We start from the raw sequence: 17,060 nt of genomic DNA on the forward strand, positions 1-17,060 counted from the left end.
TAACGGCTAGTCGATTAGACATACAAGTCTCGCCAATTCTTGACCATCAAGGTCGACTTCGTAGACAATAGGTCCTATCTTAGAACATAACAACGGGATATGGTATGCAGTCTCTGATTTACCTTGTGCTCCTTGACGCCTGCTTTAATGTTCCTCTTTTAACCGCACGGGTAGCCACTTCTATGGTTAGCTGGTTCTGCATGGATGCGAGGGCACTCGGTGACAAGGGAAGGCTCCCGTTTCCGCTGGCTGCCGAGGCGTGCAAAGGAACTGCGGTACTGGCAGCGACTCCTGAACTGCCGTGCTGGCGGCGACTCGTGAACTGCCACTTGTTTCCGATCGTAGTAGTCGGGGAAAAAAGGGGGGAGGGGGAGGAGAAGTTAGTTTCAATTAAATCCACTTGACGGCGACGCAAGTCCTGCCACAATGCTGCTGCTGTCTACATGCGGATATGAGAACTTAGTTAAAACAAATAAGTTCTGTTTCCGTACGTTCACGTAGGTGTAACTATCACAAAAGTCAATAAAAGCTTTGTGATGTTACACAGTGACTGCTATGCTTTGGAGGCAAAATTATGTCCTTTGCAGAATAATAAATACATAAAGAAATATGTTCTTTGTGTGCATTTAAGTCTGACCATTCCTCAGAGCTTGTTCCATTACTTTCCTTAGTCTTTTCTGTGTTGGTGACTAAAAACTGTGGATTTTTTTATCATCAACATCATCAATAAAATTACATACATTCCATTACCATCTCAGTGTGATAGCATGTTGAGTGGTTGACTCGAGATCTGGGCACCGATAGATCCAGGTTCAAGTGCCACCTAAGCATGGCCATTTTTTCTGACGGTCTTTTTATATCGTCATCATTTTGATTAGCTAAGAAGTAAGTGTTAGCAAAGCAAGGGAAAATAAAAAAATAATAATAAAGTACTTTGCATGATCCTTAGTAGTTAATACAAAGAAAGCATAAGTCTACTTACTTGACATTTACAAGTCCTTTACTAATTCCGACGTTTGGGATCTGTTGCCAGATCTTTCCTCAGGGGTGTCCAGAAATCACATTAAGGATAACTGAATAAATAGTAGTTAAAGGACAATTGGATTAAAAAAAACTGCATCGGTATCATCAGCTATCTTGTGTGAAGGATGCATATCACTATCACATAGATGTAGTATTTTTATTGCCAAAACTTTTAACCTTTTGACAGTTTTTTTCTTCTGTTTTTATTCTTAATTTGATTTCTGGACACCCCTGAAGACGGATCTGGAAACGATCCAAAGGACTTGCAAACCACATGCAAGTAGAGATGTTTGCACGTGCATCACAATAACATCGACGGTGTCCCCACCGCAATATCATGTGCACCAAGAAACAATGGCAGTAAATGGGACAGCCGCACTTGTAGCCTTAGATGACAAATTTCCTGGAAGGACCTTTCAGTGGTGGGTATGCGGTCGGGGCTTACATCGACAGTTGGACCCACTCCTTCTGCACGTTAGGTAATGAAAAAGAGGACACAAACACAAGCCATAAAATTTAGCTGGAACTTGTTTTGAAGCAGGCAGCGATGCCAACCCTAGCGTAATTTGCAAACTTGTTTATCTGGGAGGAAGAAATTCACTTCAAAGGACAATATTTTGAGAAATTGAAAATATAATGACATCCAGATCTTGTTTCCGGTCGAGGGACATGCTTTTCCTGCCACACCCTCTCCTCTACACATTTTCTTTATTCTCCCCAGGAACATTTCATGGCAAGAATCGTCAGAAAGTTGTGGGGCACAAATAAATCAAATGTTCTGCTTTGTAATCGACAAAGCATCTCAAACTTTCTCTAGTTCAGTGTTGAACTCATCTTGGAAAGTGGATTCATAACTTAAAATTCCAATCGTCTCAAAAATAATTATAATAATAAATTACTGTTACCAATTATCAATAATAGTAATTAATTGTTGTTATTTAGATCCTAGCACAATTTATCAGCATTTAGCATAGTTTCACAGATTAAACAGTTTTTCTTATCGGGAGGCAAGGCAGGAGCCAAGGTCTTGGCGAGAACCCGAATTATGTTGGTGCATGTGCAAAATATCATAAATGTCCTACATTTTGAGCGTTGCATAATATTAATTAGGAAAGTAGGTAACAGAAAAAAATCATGCAAGTTACAAGTCTATGGACTGCGCTTCCAAACTCAATGGTGAAATTTATTATGATTGTCATTGCCCAAAAAGAAAAAAGTTTGTCCTGCTATTAAAAATACGGAAAAACGGATGCACTTAATGAACAAAGTTTTGGGACCACTTTCTGATAACGTCACTGTTCAGTGCCAGAGCAGAATCTCTTGCCTTAAGGATTATACTGATGGAATAAGGTGTTGCCATTCTTATTCAATATAATTTGATTGTAAAGCAGGGGTATAGAGAACAAAGTTATTCAGGATGTCTTAAAGTCAAGAAAGTCATGGTAGTCAAGAAAAAGTAAAGAAATCAACAAATAGGTCAAGAAGTCAATAAAAAGGCAATAAATTATTCTTGTGGTCAAGAATTTTTGCTATCATAATGACTGATTGGTTGATTTAGTTTATTTTACTTAACTTTTTCTGTCCATTTGGTTAATCGCGAAAATGGTAATGAATGGCGGTAAGGTCAGATGGATGAAGGGACAGTCACAAACATATAGGAACAACCGACACAAGTCCCACATAAGATTATACTGGCTTGAGTCCAGATGCCAAAGCCTTGCTTGTTTGCCAAACACAGTTCAGGATGCATTAATACGAGATGGCAGATCTAATTCTCTTCTTAAATTCAACTCAGTTTTCATTTAACTGGTCCTTTGGTAGGGGTTTTCAATACATGAATATTTATTTTCTTAATTACTAATTTCCAATTTTACCTAAGTAGAGGTCGGATAAATAAACGTTAAGAAAGATGGGAAAAAGGTCCAGAAAAAGTCAAGAATTCTGGATGTGTTATTGAACTAAAAACTACCCAAGATGAAACTTCTCGAATTTTAAATTACGGTAATTGCTGAATATTTGTTTAACATTACAGGTCATAATTCAAATGTTCAGAGAGTACTTTTATTACCATCAGCCCAACAGACTAACGAGATAAATTATTTTTTCATAAAGTCTGTAAAATGTCTGTTACTGGTCCCTATAATTTCAAAGAGTTTGACTGTCCACTCTAACATAAATATAGTTTAACTAAACCTGAAATTTTGCATTTAAAAATTCATAAAGGATTCATTTTTTAAGAACTGAAAAGTGTAATTTTTCAACTACTTTCTAACGTGCTCTATAGAAATATGTACTATTTATTGAGAATGTTTTGTGTCCTACATTTTGACTTAATGTCCTACGTTTTGGGATACATCATGTCCTACATTTCCCTTACAGCGATCTGGTAACCCTAGTTATGTGAACCTTTAAGAAATGATTTAGACTTTGATAGTTAACCGAATAAAAGAAATGCACGATGTTAAATAATTGTGATACATGATAAATAAACAAGGATGTTGAATTATCATTTTTTTACAATTGTTAAAAGTGCAGTCTAGTCATAATCTAGTCATTTTTTGTCACTGTACATGTAGTGAAAGTTAACTAGTCAATTTGAATAGGGCATGTTTAATAAAAGAAGTATTAAGCTTTTATGAACTATTACTGTGCTTTTGTTCTCCTGTAAATATTCAGTATTCTTTTGTTGATATGTCTTTGTTATATTTTTAACATGAATTTTGAGATGAATTATTTTGTTAGATTTTATTTTGTTAAAATACACAAAGTGTTTATTATTTCTGTAATAGTATGTCTTGTGTGTTTGATTTCAATTCAAGAGGTAGGGTATGTTCAACTGTGTCCATGATATTAAGTCTATTCAATTAAGTTACATTACATTTTTATGTGCCATTAGGTAATCAAAGTACAATGTTTCTACATTGTTTTTGTTTGCGAAATGTTTAATTTATCATAGGAATGAGACTCCCTATAAAATTATTCCAACCTGTCACCTTTTGTATAACTCTGTAAGGAATATATTTTAACTTTTTTTAAACATATATTCTTGAATAGTGATGTACTGATATGTCATTGGTATTTTATATTTAATTTAAATTTAAATTTATTCATTATACACCTGTAGGGTGTTGTATTTGTAAGATTTAAACAGTGTTTGAATTGGAAGGGAAGGACAGGTTATTAATATGCATTATTGATCAATAATTTCAGCATTTGAATTTAATTCCCCCTCCCACCAGTGGCGGCTAATGGACTGGCTCTATGGGTGTGCATTTTAGTCTCACCGCACCCTTTTTTTCGTACATAATGATGCTTCATATATTGGCAACCAAGTTTTGATCACCTTTCACTGAAAATGAGGCTATGACAGAGTTATATTTGATGATTTTTTTAACACTGATTTTTTACAAATTTCAAATATTTCGGAAATTATCCAGCCAATCACGAGAATAGTGATGTTATTTTGCAATATGTAATTCAGCATTCGATAATCTGACAAAATCACTCAAAACATAGAAATACCGATCTACAATATCAATACTATTGTCGATTTGCAAAATATTTCATAAAAACTTCCTCCCCCACTCTGCTGATATGAATGAACAAGGAGAATAATATCATTGAACATTGGCATACACCAAAGAAGCCGATCCAACTACCTTATGGAGGAAATCGGTTGTAATCTATCTAGCTGTTGTTTATTTCTAACGACAGACTGATCGAACCAAGCAAATCAAGAGAATAATAAATCTTAAAGAAAATTACAGTACTCACTCAGTTCACAATGACCTTCTTCGTACTTCAGAATTTTTCCTTCCCTTCCGCCGTATCTGTATATTGCTGCAGTTGCTACAGGCTTTGTACCTAACTTCCCTCCAAAAATTCAACAACATTAAATATTAATTAAGTCTCTGCTTTCGCTATGTACAGTTTCCCTATTCATCATGAAATCAAACAGTTTGCAATGAAACAGGCACGAGCTTTTTTTGACAGCGCTAAACAATTTTGCAACGCAATAACGGACACACACCATGCAAAAAGCTAACTGATTGATGTACGCTTCCTCCGCGCGGATTGATAATTCGGCTAGTGCACCACAGAGACCGTTCATTTTTTCCAAGATGCACTAAGCAAAGGCAATATCAGGCATGTTTAAAACACCCATTTCGCTTTCAGTTGTCCTTCTCCCCTCCCTCCTTTTCTTCCCCTGTCCTGCTTGGAACAGAATCAGAGGAACAATATACCATCGATATTTCCCTTTTCTAAAAATAAATCCCTCAATTTGCAATGATGTATGGGTTGCCTCGACTGTCACACGATCTCCAATGGAATGGGTTTGCAACACTACATTTGCTAACACACTGATCGCTGCATTCATGGCTTTCCTAAATGATGCAACCTCCCCTCGCTCGGTTCCCAAGCCAAAAGAGCCAATCAGCATCCTCTACACGACTGCTGAATGAAACTCGCAGAGGGAATGAAACTCGCATTGTGCAAGCCCCCGAGCGCTGCTCGGTCAACGTGGGTTGATATCACTGATCGCACGCTTCTCCACTGAAGCAGCATGGGAACACTTCACAGAGTTCAATGAATAAGTATAATAATAATGATTTGAATTACAGATTTATTTGGGTGTGCACGTGCGAATAAGCAGAAGCCGCTACTGCCTCCCACTATATTTTGTTCAGTGCAACTACATCATTTAAAATACAAATTGGTCAATGCTACTGAAATTAAAGGTAGCCTCAATCATCTATCTTTCAACATACCATTTCATGGTTGTCTCAGTACTTGTATTCATTCCTCTTGAATTTCATTTTATCACTTGTTGTTTCATCATAACTGCATTAAGGAGACAGTACAAATGCTCAACATAGAGTGACAAAGAGAGCATCATGCCATGATCCTTTATTTCAACCCTGGAGCAATTTTCCTGATATTTATCTTTCTGCTCCCTTGTTCATCCCATGAATGTTTATATTGTACCTTCAATGAAGGGATAGTCATGCTTCCTTACATTTTCTTCTTACCCATCCTTATTATGTCATGCAGTGGTAGGTTAATAAGGAAGATGAGACTTTTCATGTTTCTATGCTCTTTCAATTTCAATCGTATATGATCTAATTAGTGCCTTTAATATTGTGCTTGAATACATTAGCAGTGATGTGAGTAAAGCATCATTACATACTGAAATGTAACTATGTTCTGGCTTTTCAAGTAGACAGAAGCAAAAATAAATTTACGTACGCAGCTGCAGTGATCATCATATATTTTTGTTTCTAATTAAAATATTAGTGGTTTAAATATATGTAGAACCTTAATTTTCCTTTGTGTTCAAAGATTATGCATTTTTCATTACATTCATTACTGTTGAACTAATGAATTCTTGCTAATAATAAATGAAATAAAAATACTTATTTCTACTCAATATTAATTGTATTGTAATGTTTACTAATTATCTATTCACTGAAGTAAACAGACACAAACACTACTAATAATTTAATTACTAATAACTAATTTTTTTTTTTAAAATAAATTTAGCAACTTAAGAAGATAAATACTATAGAGCAATCACAAGGAAAGAAACCTTGGACGAAAAGTACCCGTGCAGCTTTCCCTTCTTCCGTTCAGATCGGGCCATAAGGAAGCATGGTCCACTCCCCTTCCCCTCCATGCGGGAGTACGGTGCACAGTAGTCGCAGGTTTCTTTTCTTGTGGTTCCACTGATATCTGAAAATTACGCTTAACCTTAATCATTATAATCACTGAGAATGTTTTAATTCATTGAATGTTTTGAACATTGGCTCTCTAAAGGACTCAAAACATTGAAAAGTGCACTAAAGCACATTTTAATGCTTTTTTTTTAAAAAAATAAATGAAGCGATATCTAGTTACATGGATAACTATGAAAGTATTAAACTATTCCAAATCAAATTAACATCATGCTTGTTTCAGAAATGTTTCTTCCTTCATATTTTTTCCTGCTTCAGATTTACTAATGGATATATTTAACACTATTGTTCTTTAATACATTTACTTAATTTTCATGGTTTATAATTTACTGAAGGAAAAAAATTGATGCGGTCATGTTTTTAAACTCATCAACTTTTGTCAAAGTTGTGATCACCGGTATGATTATACTAATATGCACTTGATAATTTAGAGCATTGTAATATGACTGAAGAATAGGGTTTTGTTTGTAGTGTGAATGTTGGTGTTTTTATTAGAAAGACATAATGGTATGCAAATTATTATTCAGTTTAGAGTTCACATTTATATTTGCACTATATTATGCACCTTTCTGGGCATAATTCTTTCTTAACACACATGTTTATTATGCCAATTCACTTTACATATCTTTTGTTGTTCATTAAATTTAAAATTTAATAATCATTATGTATAATATGCTTTTCAATAATGCATGCATTGTTTAATGCATATTGAGCAATTTGTTATCAAATTTAACAACATTGTAATTGTTAAACAATTAATAAAAGGGAAATAAATTATCTTGTGTTATCATCCCCTGTGTGTGTATGTGCATGTGTGTTGGCAGTTTATTCTTACATTTTGGAACAGACTTCATGAACATGGACAGGTGTCCACTGTTAAAGAGTTTTATGGATGACCAGAGTTGGAATTGAGTCGTATGGGATGGAAATTTTTCTTGGAGTAAATCCAACATTCATTTTTTAAAAAATGAATGTAATGCTCATCAGAATTATTGTGAGGGAACTCAGTGTATCTTGAAACCTACACCAATTCACCCCAAGAGGACTTATGTGATTCGAACTACCGTGGGTGGTCAGTGTACTTAGTGTGGTTCGAGAATTTATTGTTTCAATGAATGCTGGAGTTGCAACAATAGAAGTAATATTTCATTCCTAAATTCAAGATTTTCTTTTGTTATTTGAGATTCTATGGTTAATTTTAGTCCTGAATCGTGGCCGTGTGGTCTAAGGCATGCTTTGGGCTCCGGCTATGGGACGCGTGCAGGTTTGAGTCTCCTGGGAGAAGCATAACAACTTTCCTGTGTATGGGACTGGTTGCCACCCACCATCGTAGGGAGCTGCAAATGGGTAGTGTAACGTGGTCATGAAAACCTTCCACATGACTGTGGGTTCGTCGTGCTGACCACATGTCTCCCGTAACGTCGGGTGAATGAGAAAGTAGATCAGGTGTGGAGTGAGGCTGGCAGTCGGTAGGTAGGCGTGCACTCTCAATGGGCTGTTGCATCATGGGTTATGTTATGGTTAATTTTATCTGTTCCGTTGTGAGAAATATGAGTGGGATGGGTATACGAGTATATTTGTCAGCCATACATTCCCCCCATGTATCCACTGTTATTTTTGTAATTATTTTTGTAAATGAGTGGTACACTAGGGGCATGCAACTGGCTGGTGCTGATCATATTCTATCAGTGTTTGGAAAGTTAAATTTTAGAAGTAACCGAGTTACAGTAACTGGATATTTTTTGCAAAGAAATTACACAATCTGTTATCATTAATTGTAATAAAATAAATACGTGAAGACTTACATGTGTTTTATTTATGTTTCTGGTATAATATAGGTCTTCATACATTTGCATTATTACAACAAGTAAACGGCAGAACAAGGAGCCAGCTTTGGTTGAATGATTTTAATTTGAAAAATCGTGCATATCCCAATCACCGTACTTTGCACATGACTGAAACAATTAATTACACATGTACTTGTTTCTCCAAAGCGTCTAAACAAGAGCTGCAGAAAATGAAGACAAAGGCACTGTTATGTCTCAAGACTTCATTATTTCCCTCCCAATTGGCTTCATTATTGAGATATGATTCGTAGTATGTTACAGTGGGATTATTTGCATTTAGGTGTTCATATTGTTGTTATGGCCAGTTCAGAGTCTCAAAAAAAGGAAAAGAAGGGTTACTTACTTTTACTTACTTATTCGTTTTCTAACAAATTATGGTAGGTAGGTTGTTTTGATCAAGTTGATTCAATTTTGTATTCGCAGTAGCAAGCCCACAAACAGGTAACAGCTGACATTCACATTAGTCTTTCAGATGATTTTAATGTAAAGAATTTTGAAGGCTGTGAAGAAATCTCAATTTTGTTCTTTAAAGTTGGCAAATGGTAAGCCTACACATAATCAAAAACTAACTCTTTCCCCCCACATTACAGATTTTCTTGTTAACAATTTAAGTGTCATAAAGTAACTGTTGATAATGTTACTTCTATTACAATTGCAAAACTAGAGTTGCAAAACTAGTTTCTTTTCAAAGTAGCTAATTTTGTTACTTCTTTTTCAATTTCAGAACTCAATTACAGCTAATTTCTTTTAAAAATAGCTAGTTACAATTATAATCCATTAAAAAATGTACCTGTTACTTGTAACAAGTCCGTACACTGCATTTTATGTTAATAGTTTCAGTAAGCAGAAGATTTTTTCAATTGGCACTAGAACTGTGGTAGGGGTCACAGTGAATTTTCATAATTCTCTGTCCTTTTGAAGATCATATATTGAAATCTACAAAATATAGTTTCTTTCTGTGAAATTTCATGTTATGCCCCTAGAACAGTGGGATGGGTCAATTTGACCCCTGTAAATTTTCATTTGTGTGTGCTACAATATCAGTGTTAGGTTGTGGTTCCTGTGGCATCCTGTCTTTAGCATGCCCTCACTTGTCACAGTTTACATGTCATCATGTAGGTAGTGTTCTTGGACCGGGAAGAATGTCTCTGAACATGTGCATGAAGTAGCAGTTTCTCATGAAATGTTGCGAATTTTGGGGGTGTTCAGTTGTTGATTATTATTATATTTTTTTATAATCAAAATTGATTATTATATATTTTTTTATAATCAAAATGTATCACACACCACCTAAACACTTTTATTATAATACATAAAGCACAGAAAATAATATAAATTAAAAATATGTTGCCATTCTAAAATAATTAGAATTTTTAATTGCATTTCTTATGAGATCAAAATGATCCCTTTCCACTGTTCTAGGGGGTATCAGATCCTTCATAGTTCTAGTGTTAACCTAATAGGTAGAAAAATTCAGTGTTACAGTTCTATAATAACTGGTATCACAAGTGCTAGCTTGTGACGCCCCCTCAATTTTTTGGTACCTTGCATTACAGATTTACATTACTTTTTCTGTTAATAATTATTGAGAATATCCTGTAGCTTCGAATGAGTAAGCGTAATCCGGTCACGGAGATCTACTCTAACGGCTAGGGATACGTCGGGCTGACCCCCCGACTATTCCAATACTGGTTGAAGATCTCCACGCTTAGAGGTGAGGAAGGAAAGAGTGGGAGGGAGACCGGCAGTCGGTAGGTACGCCTAGGCCCTTCATGGGCTGTTGCGCGACGGATTATTATTATTATGTATACTGTCAAAATAATGAGTATTTAATTACTAAATAAATCGTGCAATTTTATTGTGATCTAATCGTCATCAGTGGCGTGCCCAAGGGGTGGTTGGCCCAGTATTCCTAAAAAAAATTCAAAAGTAGGAAAATATGACAAAATGAGGGCTACCTACCAAGAAAAGGTATACATAACCTCTCCCTTTCAAAAATCCTGGCACGCTACTGATCGTCATCATTCACTTTAGATTTTTCTTTTCTTTGAAACATTTTATTTTACCCATGAGATTTTATCATTTTCCTAAGCTAAGAACTCATTTTTAATACTGGTTGAAGATCTCCACGCTTAGAGGTGACGAAGGAAAGCGTGGGAGGGAGACCGGCAGTCGGTAGGTAAGCCTAGGCCCTTCATGGGCTGTTGCGCAACGGATTATTATATTATTATTAAGAACTCATTTTAGAGCTAGGCTGTTGCTCCCTGGAATGTCAATGTCAGCCTAATATTATATGTTTCATACTTATAATTTCACAGTAATTTGCATTAATTGTATATGAGACTGATAGTTACAAGATTGGTATATATTGTTGCAGGTACAGGTCAGGATAACTTCAAAATAAAACACCATTAAGCCTTGTTTCCATGATTATGAAAAAATATAAATATGCTGACCAAGGCAGTGTCCTCCTCCGTAGCCGAGCGGGTTAAGGCGTTCACTCGTCTTGAGATCGTTCGCTGCGGGACGGCGTTGGTTCGAATCCGGCTCTGGTCGGAATTTATTCGGCCTACGTATAGGGCCGGTGGCAACCCACCATCGTGAGGAAATTGGGGAGCTCCGAGTGAGTGAGCGTAATCCGGTCACGGAGACCTACTATAACGGCTGGGGATACGTCGGGCCGACCCCCCGACTATTCCAATACCGGTTGAAGATCTCCACGCTTAGAGGTGACGAATGAAAGCGTGGGAGGGAGACCGGCAGTCGGTAGGTACGCCTAGGCCTTTCATGGGCTGTTGCGCGACGGATTATGACCAAGGCAGTAATTTATTTTATTAAAAACATAAACTAAACGTAACGTTTCAACCTTACAAAAGTACTTGATACAGAGTCTGATGAAGACCTTGCTAGAAGGCTGCGTTTTTTTTTTATTATTATACTGGGAACTTATAGCCGTATGGTAAATAGACATGAAGGAAAATATTTGTACAGCTGACCTAGTGTCCTCACAGATCATATATCCCCTAGGTGTCCTCTCTCATGCACGACTATCGACGGACCTAACGTAGTTTGACGTTTGCTGCCATCTAGTGGAGAAACTAAGAGGCTTTACTAATGACCAAGTTCATAACTTTGCTGGTAGATGTCGGTGAATGTAGCAGCGCCAAACCTTCTAACGTAACACTTCATTTTAGATACAGCAGAATTTGTTTTATTCATTTTTTTTTTGTAAAGTGTCTTATCAATTTCGAAAGAAAATACTATAGCGAAGATAACATTGCCTATCAATAACATGAACGTTGTTTCGAACTCGTAAAGCACCCAGCTGGGAATAACATCACACAAAAATAAAAATATAGGCTACTTTAATATCGAAAGAACTAAGGATAATATATGTGTTTGTGAGTGTTGCATGCTTTCTCTCTCAAGAAACGATTAACAGATCTGCACCAATAGCAATATATACCATGGGCATATTTATAGGGGGAGGGGGTTCAACGGGTCCAAAACTCCCTCCTTTGGTTCAGTAAAATTACCAGATTACCTGTTCTATCCTCTATGCGCATTGACTTGCTCGTTAAAATTTCTTGGGACTTATTGTTCTAAATTAGAGGTGTATATGAGGGCATATGGATAAAGATATTAATCCCACACACCAGATGGGATTGCAGACTAAATGTCTGCAATTTCCTGATAGTTTCGGTATTTCTCTGGAAAATACTCAGAAAACTCCGGACATTTCGCAAATTCTAAAATGCTACATGTAATTTCTGCCTAAAGCAGCTGTTTGTAAGCTTATAGCGGAATGTTCCCTATATGGTGTGCTACCATTCAAGAATTAAGTATTCCGGCCAAGGTATGGCCGGCGGAAAGGGGGGGGGGGGTCGAACCGTGCCACTGCCCAGGGCGGCAAAATTTGAAGAGAAGAAAAGAAATAAGCCAATTGAAAAACTGAAAGTTATAATATTATATTATTTAACTTGGGAGTTAATATATGCCAACCCACCGTTTTGAATGTACATATTAGTAGTCTCACTTTAAAACAGTTGAGTGCCACAAGGTGGGAAAGCAGATTCGATGCCTTACCTCCGTACAGATATCAAGTGGGAGAGGTCTATGATGCGCTCCTTCAAATAATTGGCGACAATAAAACTGTCGGAATGGTCGCACATGAGGCTCAGTGGATTGCAAACCGGTTGTGCGGCTTTACATTCCTTTGCTCATTAGTTATCTGGTATGACTTTTTACTCCACATAATGTAATTAGCAAATGTCTTCTAAACATTAATCTACGATGTGTTAGATGATTTATTGAAAACATATCAGCGCTTTGAAAAAAAGCAGGAGTGATGAAGAATTTTAGTTTCTTAGTCACCACTTGACCGACTCGCAGAGCCTCAATCCCTCCACTCGTGGAGGCGTCGGGGGGGGGGGGGGGCTGAGTCCCGGTTGGTAAGAAAGATTTGGCATCGAATTTAGATATAAAATCCGTCGCGCAACAGCCCATGAAGGGCCTAGGCATACCTATCGACTGCCGGTCTCCCTCCCACGCTTTCCTTCGTCACCTCTAAGCGTGGAGATCTGCAGCCAGTATTGGAATAGTCGGGTGGTCAGCCCTACGTATCCCCAGCCGTTATAGTAGGTTTCTGGGACCGGATTACGCTTACTCATTCGAAGCTCCCCAATTTCCTCACGATGGTGGGTTGCCACCGGTCCTATACGTAGGCCGAATAAATTCCGACCAGAGCCGGATTCGAACCTACGCCGTCCCGCAGCGAACGATATCAAAGATGATACAAAGATAGGCAACACTGTACAGGGTCGAAGTCGAAATAAAAAGCAGTTTCAGTATGATGAAACTGTTGAACATCCACAAAAACGGTACAAAGTTGATTTTTATTACCAGGTTCTGGACGATTATTTTAGCTCTAAGAGAAAGATTTGAGCAGCTTAAATCATAGTCAATTTTCACTTTCTTTTATGATATTAGTAAGCATAAAGGTACGTCATTCGATCTTTTGTCTGAAAATTGTAGAAAACTTGTCAGAATGTTAACACAAGAAGGCTACTGAATTTAAAGATGAACCATAAGTGCTTTCGGCTATAGTAAAACAATTACACCAAAGGAGACCTTAAACTGATATAGGGTCATGATTTTGCACCTAATGTGAGTGTAGAATTTCGAATTTATTAACTTTGTCGGTAACCGTGGTAAATCGCGAACATTTTTTTTTTAATTAAGGCTAATAGAAATACTATCTTCAGCCAATCATGTCTGAAACACGCTTGTTTCCATTTTATGCAAGATAGCATTACACGAAAAAGAATATTACATGGAAAGGTAAAGTTCCCTGTCATGTCATGAAGACACATTTAGAGGATGTGAGGGTAGGGTCACACACATTCTCGATCTAGGCCATTTTGGAGGTAATGTGATCAGCACCACTCTCCGACCGCCTTTACCTCCCAGGGTTGTCCCCAGGTACCCATTAATTTGAGTCTGGGTGAACCCCAGAGCCGCTTTATGCGGGGACAATGCAGGAAAGAATTCAGATCTCAGATCACCCACGCGGAAGATCTGGGAATAATGTAAATCTTTTAAAAAGTCCAATCATATATTACAGACCTACAACGGTAAACATATGAAGTCAAACCTTCATTTCTTTCCTAATACTTGTTACATTTAAGATACGTTTAAGAAAGAGAGGAAATTAATTTAATGTCATTTATTCCATAAATTTCTGCACCAAACAATCAACGAATCCTTCAAAAAATAAATAAAACAAAAATAAATTTATTCTTATAAAAGTCAACATTAACATAATGTAAAATTAGTGTCGCATTTTTTTAAAAAGTTTAACCGTGGTGGTGTGCTTAATAGTATTGAAATAGCGTAACAAGTCTCCTTATTTATTTTATAGCTTGATGTTTTACTTAGGAATATATTGATTTTCAATTTTCTGTTGCTGCGTAATGACTAGGGTGGCGATGGGGGGGGGGTCGAAAGAGAGCGGCATCTGCCTCCACCGAGGTACTAATTTTTTGAAATTTGAAATTTCCCAACTGTTTGATAATCCCGAAAATCGATAAACCATTTGCCAAAGTCTAGATCGGAATGGGAAACTTTCTTTCCGATTTGTCTTTATTGGAGATTGTAACTGCATCTGGGTTAGCTTCAGCTATTAGTACTTCTACTCTCTCTAGGTTGGGTGGATGTGGATTTACAAAGAAATTGTTAGTGAAGGATATGATGGTGCTGATGTAATGGGTGGTAGCATTAAAGGGGTGAGATAGATAATTTCAGAGAGGTGTCCAAAAGCCATTTTTGTGCATTGTTCAGCACGTATTTTAACCCTGGCTGTTGCCCATTTCTGTGGAATTTCTGCAATATTGAGACTGTCAAATCAGTTATAATTTTTTTCCTCGAGTTTTCTCAAAGGAATTGGTTTAAAAAAAATGCAGTATAAGAAAGTCAGGGAAATACTGTAACATTCTCAAGTTGTTTGACACAAGATGGACAGAAAAGTATCAATACTAAATAGTGACTTGTGAAATGGTATTCACTAATAGTAAAAACTTTACAGTTTACCAGTACAAGAGAAATATTTCAGCAAGCTCTCCACTTGTTCTAACCAAAGGGTGGACTGTTCAATATTGTGAACATTTCAGTATTCTAATAGAGATATTAAAAGAAACTAAGATAAAGTTTTGAGAACTTTAGTGAAATTTATTCCAAAGCAACTGCTTAGAGACTATGATGACGAAATGAAGAGACCTAGAACACCGAGCAGTCAAACCGGAGGGAACAATGCACCAGCTGAGAGCACAAAGGAATTTTACAAGGCAAACTTCTGTTCTCCATTTTTGGACCATTTGTAGTAGAATGAACTCACGTTTCTCTGAACACAGTCATCACATTGCAAAATTGCAATCAACAACTTATTCCAAAAATGTGAAATGGCTATTCCTCAGTCATTGAACATTGTGTCAAAATGTTGGATGGCCTGGTTGATATTTTTTTATATTTTCAAATCTGAATGAAGAATGTGGCAAACAGTAAGTGAAAAGACATGTCCAGGGTCTGCATTGTAGGCAGTAGAAAATTGTGACAAGCTCTTTTACTCAAATATGCACAAATTATTGGTGATCTTGGCTACACAGGCAGTTTCAACTTCAACACCCGAGAGGATGTGTTCAGCATTAAAGAGATTGAAATAATGTCCTCTCAATTCAACGGAAGATTCTCGACTAATGGACCCTGCACTGTTAAGTGTACATACGAATATTAAAATAGCACTGATGATGATGATGATGTTTTCAATTTTGTAGCAAGGAGGAAAATACTAATTCTAATATTGTTATTCTCTTTTAAAGTGAAGCTGGGAATAGCTTTTTTAAAAGCATTTTTTGCTCATTTCATGTAGAGAAGTTAGAAGTTCGTAGATAGTCTTAATTTAATAAATTTGTGGCCTTTCATGTGGTGGCAGATTGGATTTTGATAGCCAGATCATACGATTCTCTTCCACTGCATAGTAACCTGCTTACTATAAAGAGTGCTTGCTTGGGTGCCTATCTGTTCAGTCCGCAGTTTTCAAATAAAGTTCCCACGCAATGTGGGGTGTAAATGTCAATTATGTTGTACATACATATAACTTTATCGGATCCACTCCCCCCCTCCCCCCGCTCCCTAACAAGCTTCCGGACAGTAGTGTCCCGGATTTTCAGTTATGAAATATAGGAACCCTAATTGTACACCCAACGGCGAAAGAAACAGTCGGCTAATTGTCCACCATTATTTTAATTCGGTCTGTATTACACATTGTGATGACAATGAATTGGAATAATTGATTTATATCAGTAGAAAATAAAACTGAACAAAAACTTTTCATAATAAAACTATTCCAACTATTTATTAATTTATTGACATTTTTAACCAGTTGGCAAAGGAATTAGTTTGCTACTTTATAAATATATGTAAAAGTAACAAACAAATGCCTACAGTCGGGAGATCTGCTTAGGCCCTTCAAGGGCTGTCGAGCCACGGGTTGTTATTATGTTTTATTATACAACCTGCATTCAATAAATACGGTGAAAGATTGAATGAATGATTTCATGATTTATTTGCAGGAAAGGCGGTACGTGCATGCAGGAATACAGCTTATTGTCCTTCAAAATAATCGCCTCCAACGGTAATGCACTTCTGAGAACGCGTGAAGAGGTCTCGCATACTTTGGGCGAAGGCAGCCTGTGGGATGCGGTTGAGTTCAGCGTTCACATTCCGTTGGATGTCGGTAATGTGCGAAAACCGTTGTTCTTTTAATACTTCTCCAGGTTGAAATGAAGCTTACATTAATTATAAACATTGAAATACTTCTATAACAACAGTAAAATAAATAATAATATATTTATTCGAATTTAATTATTATTGTTTGTTATTATCATGCTATTCGATGCACAAG

The sequence above is a fragment of the Lepisma saccharinum genome, chromosome 1, assembly GCF_977018435.1.
Source record: "Lepisma saccharinum chromosome 1, izLepSacc3.1, whole genome shotgun sequence".
NCBI lineage: Eukaryota > Metazoa > Arthropoda > Insecta > Zygentoma > Lepismatidae > Lepisma > Lepisma saccharinum.